We start from the raw sequence: 5,144 nt of genomic DNA, 5'->3' as shown, positions 1-5,144 counted from the left end.
GTGTGTTGGGGGCCTTGGGAGGAAGGCAGGATGTGCATAACTCGTCCTTTTTTAGTTTCCAGATCCCAAGGACCCACACAGGACCCAGAGGGAGAACCACGCCCCTCCTGGGGGTCCCGGCCTGGGGCGCAGGTCCCAGCAGACAGTGAGGGCAGGGGACTCGGCTGCCTCTCTGGGGAGTGATGGGTGTGCTCTGTGAAGGAGAAGGAGAGGGGGATGGCTCATCAGTGACCAGATGGGGAGCCTGGGGTGGGAAGCAGCTAGCCACTCACCCAACCTAAGCCCTCTGCTGTCAGCTGTAGCCCACGACTGCGTCCCCTAGCTTCCCTGTAGTCAGATGTGGCCATCAGCTGTGGGCTGAATGTTTGTGTCCTCCCCTGCCCCAGATTCATGTGTTGAGGTCCTAACCCCTGATGTGATGGGCTCAGGAGCTGGGGCGTTTGGGAGGTGACTGGGTCGTGAGGGTGGAGCCCTCGTGAATGGGGTTAGTGCCCTTAGAGAGAGACCCCAGGGGGCTCTTGATCTTGGCCTTGCCAGTTTCCAGATCTGTGAGAATAAATGTCTGTTGTTTATAAGCCACCCAGCCTTTGGTATTTTGTAGCAGCCCAAACAGACTAAGACAGGCGGCGTTCTGGCTGGATGGAGGTGGTGGGAGTGACATATGTCTCATAAAGACCCATAAAACCTCCCTCGTCCCTCTCCGTGTGCTCTCCGAGCTGCTGCATGCGGGTGCCCAAGGCCGCTTGGAAGCCCCGTAGTAGAGATGGAGGGGGCTGCTCCTTGATGGCTTTGCGGGACCCAGTGCCAGTAGGATTTTATGGGGAAAAAGGCACCTCTATTGTCAGACCTTGGGGTTTTGTGTCAGGGTGGCTGGAATCCCCTCCACTGAAATCAGGCTGAAGCGATGGAAGCTGCGGAGCTGGTCTGGGGAGAGGGGTGGTGGGAGGCGGGCAGGGAACGAAGCAGGACCCTGGGGAGCACCGGTGCTCCAAGCGGGGGCAAAGGGAAGCGGCGGCAAAGGAGGCTGAGAAGGAGGGCAGTGTGGGGGGCAGCGAAGGGACACTCTTAAGACTCTATTTAGAGAATGAGCCCTGGGTCCGGCACGGTGAACAGGATGTACCTGTGCGAGTCCCTCTCCTCAAAGGGTGTGGGAGACAGGCCACCACAACTCAGAGCACGATGCGGGGCTGGAGCGGGGAGCCCGGGAAAGATGCTCAGCGCCAAGTGGGCAGTGTGCTGAGGGCCTTGGGTGCAGGGATTTATGCAGGGGTCTCGACTTCTGGCCCACTCTGTGAACCAGAGAAAGGCTAAGGACTGTCCCCTCAGAGCAATGCATGCAGCAGGCACACACTATTGTCCCGCCAGCCTCGGTGCTCTCGTAGACGTCCTGAGGCTGGCCCAGGAGCCAGGGAAGGAGCCTCCACCACCCTCGATCAGCTACCTCCCCCAGCCCTGCAGCCATCTCAGCTCTGCAAGGAAGGAACGGGACACGTGGGGAGGAACTAGCTCAGAGTCACACAGCTGGATATGGCAGAGCCCGGGTTTGAAGGCAAGTGCCTGTGATCTTCCTCCTGCTCTCTTTACAGGACAGGGTGGGGCCTCTTCAGCTGTCTGAGGCATTGCCACCGTGAAGACACCAGGAGAGCGGGCCCCGGGGAGGATGCGGGAGGAGGGGATGTCTGGACTCAGCAGGTGGAGCAGACTTGGGGGCCTCCGGTGCTGGAGCAAACACAGGAGAGAAACCGAAGCTTGGAGATGGGCAGGGCTGAGCTCTGGCCCGCCTGAATCCGAAGCCCATGCTATGGGGCAGTTCTAAAGGGACAGCTGGCGGTCCGTGAGAGCGGCTGGGGCAGAGCCCGCACTGGGCCTGGGGGTGTGAGAAGATGCTGGCCTGGGCTGCCCACTGCTGGCTTTGTCCTCTCCTCTTACAAGGAGTGGGGGGGGGGTCCCCAGACTCTGCCGGGCAATTCTGTTACTTGGCCTTTGTTGCTGTTGGCCTCATGAGAAAAACAACTGGAGACAGGAATGTCCTCAGAGGTTCCAAAAAATCACTGCAGGTAATAGACTTCTCCCCCAAATCTGAGGCCTGTCCTTTGCCCTGTGTATTTGTTCCCAGGGTGGCGTCAACAAACAGAAATGTATCGTCTCACGGCTCTGGAGGCCAGACTCCTAGGTCAAAGTGCTGGCAGGGCCGAGCTCCCTCTGCATCCTGCCGGGGAGCATCCTTCCTTCCCGCTTCCTCCCTTCTGGACTTGCCGGCCCTCCTTGCGTTCCTGAGCTCTTGGCAGCAAAACTCAGTCCCGGGGGGGCGGGGCGCGGCCAGGCCAGGCCCGGGGCGGGGGGGGGGGGGGGGGGGGGGGTGGTGGCTCTGCATGCTGCAGCTGTCCCTGCCAGACGCCCCCGCCCCCGCCCCTCGTCGCAGAGCCAAGCCTGCGAGCTAACCCGAGCCAGTGGCCCAGAGCCAACCGGAGGGCGTCCCGGAGGCGGGGGCACAGGGAGGGGCCCGACGCGCACACGGGGCCCCGGGGGCCGCCACGGCCCACAGCGGCCCTTCGAGGGGCGCGGCGTTGGCGGCGCCGGCCCCTGGGGTCGGGCGGTGGTGGCCCAGGGCCCTACCTCTACTTTCAGAGCCTCCCTGGGGCTGCAGGCGAGGGCCCTGGCGACGCGGACCGTGAGGGCCCAGTGAGGCGCCAAGGGAAGGTCACGGTCAAGTACGACCACAAGGAGCTACGGAAGCGTCTCAGCCTGGAGGAGTGGATCCTGGAGCAGCTCACTCGCCTCTACGACTGCCAGGAAGAGGAGATCCCGGAGTTGGAGATTGATGTGGACGAACTCCTGGACATGGAGAGTGAGGACACCGGGCTGCCAGGGTCAAGGAGCTGCTGGTTGACTGTTACAAACCTGCTGAGGCCTTCATCTCTGGCCTGCTGGACAAGACCCGGGCCATGCAGAAGCTGAGCACAGCCCAGAAGAAGTAAGGGTCCTTGATCCAGGTGAACGGTGGCTCCCACAGGACAATCACTGCCCCCCCAACCTCGTAGCAACAGCAATACGGTGGGGGGTGGGGAGGGGCCCTGCTGCCAGGCCTGGGGCGGTGAGCAGGGCTCCCCATGCCCCTGGCCCAGGGTCTTCTTCCCTGCCCCCTCAGTTTTCCATTTTTGGGGTTTTTTTATTGTTATTAAACTGATGGGACTTTTTGTGTTTTTATATTGACTCTGCGGTGCGGCCCTTTAATAAAGCTAGGATATGCCTTTGGTGCAAAACAAACAAACAAACAAGCAAAAAACCAACCTCAGTCTCTGCCTTCATGTGTCTGTCTCTTTTCTCTTCTTACAGGGACACCAGTCATCCTGCATGAAGGGCCACCCTACTCCAGTATGACTTCATCTTACGTATTACACCTGTAACAACCCTATTTCCAAGTGAGGTCACATTCCGAGGACTGGAAGTCAAGATGTCATCATATCATTTTGGGGACACAGTTCAGCCTACACACTCCATGAGCTGATTTGACCTTCCCTAACAAGACCCCGTCTGGAACACCCTCTGGACGTTGGCATCTCCCTTCCCCCTCAGAGCCCCCCCCCCTTCCCTGCAACTGCGGACACCACTGAGCAGGGAGGTGGGCAACCACAGACCCTCCCCTAGGAGGGAGGGCCGGGGGAGGGGCCCCAGCTAGGCTTGGAGCGGTGGGGAGCTGTCCTTTGGGATGACTACTGAGGGGTGAATGGGGTTCTCCTGGAAGTCAAGCAGTGGAGACCCAGGGAATCCTGGTGCCTTCAAGGATGCAAATCACTCCGAAGGCTGGAAGAGCCAAAGTGAGGGGCGGGGCCCGTAATGTGGGGGGTGCGGTAGGGAGGAGGAGACAGGCGGGGCCAGATGAGGAGGACTCCTGGACCCTGGAGTCTGGTCTGAATCCTCTCCGGGCGATGGGATGGCATGCAGGGGTTTGAAGTGGCTTAAAGACTAGATCCAGTTTGCGAATTAGGTCATCCCAGCTGCTGTGGGCAAGCTGCTGGGCACTGGGAATGATCTGGGAGTCGTCAGTGTTGCCTGTGGCCATCAATCCCATGGAGGAGTGGGATCATCTGGGGAGATGCACGGAGAGGAGAAGAGGCCCAAGGACGTGTCTTTAGGAATGTCAGCATGGAAAGGGAAGGCAGAGGAGGAGGGGCTGGGCAAGGAGGCTGCAGGAGTGTCTGGAAGCGATAGGAAGTGGCATTCAGGGAGCGCCCAGGTGGCTCAATCGGTTAAACATCTGACTCTTGATTTCAGCTCAGGTCTTGATCTCAGGGTCATAAGTTCAAGCCCCGCATTGGGCTCCACTCTGGGTGTGGGGCCTATGAAAGAAAGAAAGAAAGAGAGAGAGAGAGGAAGGAAGGGAGGGAGGGAGGGAGGGAGGAAAGAAAGAAGGAAGGAAAGAAAGGCAGGTATTCAGAAGGCGGGAAGGGGCAGTTTGGGCAGACGTGCTTGTCAGCAGCAGTGGACGCCGCACACAAGAAGTCAGGTAAGAAGTGAAGTGTCTCTGGGTTTGGCAACTGGGAGATGGGAGCAGAGTGGGGGTCAGAGTGCCCAGCTTGTCACAGGCCGGGGGCGGCCGGAACCTTCTTTACATGGCCGTTAGAAGGGGGGGGGCGCCCCCTCGGAGGAGGGGGAAGAAGACCCACAGTGTAGGGCTCTCAGGCCGAGTGGGAGCCGCAGCTCCTTGGGGACTTCGGCTCTGGCCAGAGCGCGCCGCACCAGCCCGGAGCCCCCACTTACAACAGCAAGCAAGCCTGCCGGCCTCCTGCGCACCAGGCCCTATGCTAGGACTCGGTGCGCACCATCCCCTCCGACTCTTGGAATTCCGGAATTCCACACAGAAGTATTATTCCCCCCATTTTGCTGAGGTTCGGCGAGGTAAGCAGCTTGAGCTGAGAGACCCAGCTAGGGAGTGGCAGGGAGGGCATTTGATGTCAGGACTCCTCGTAGCCAAAGCTTTTTGGCTTCATCCTACTGTTGCCCCAACTCCTGAAGGATGTGGTTGAGAAGTTCTCTTTGGTCATTGGTTATTGGGTGGTGAGTAGTGGATGGGGGACTATGCTTGTCCCACCTGGGGTAGGAACTGTGACTTCAGGTGGCTGCATCATTCATGGAGAGAAAAT

General features: G+C 59.7%; 1 pseudogene; it reads left to right on the top strand.

Annotated features, from left to right (window-relative positions):
* Positions 1 to 1,179: 1,179 nt before the first annotated feature.
* On the top strand, positions 1,180 to 2,978 carry LOC113939074 (annotated as a pseudogene).
* The last annotated feature ends 2,166 nt before the right edge of the window (positions 2,979 to 5,144 follow it).

This window comes from Zalophus californianus, chromosome 16 (genome assembly GCF_009762305.2).
Source record: "Zalophus californianus isolate mZalCal1 chromosome 16, mZalCal1.pri.v2, whole genome shotgun sequence".
In the NCBI taxonomy this organism is placed as follows: domain Eukaryota; kingdom Metazoa; phylum Chordata; class Mammalia; order Carnivora; family Otariidae; genus Zalophus; species Zalophus californianus.
Note: the sequence above shows the minus strand (reverse complement) of the source record. Positions and strands in the feature narration are given on the sequence as shown.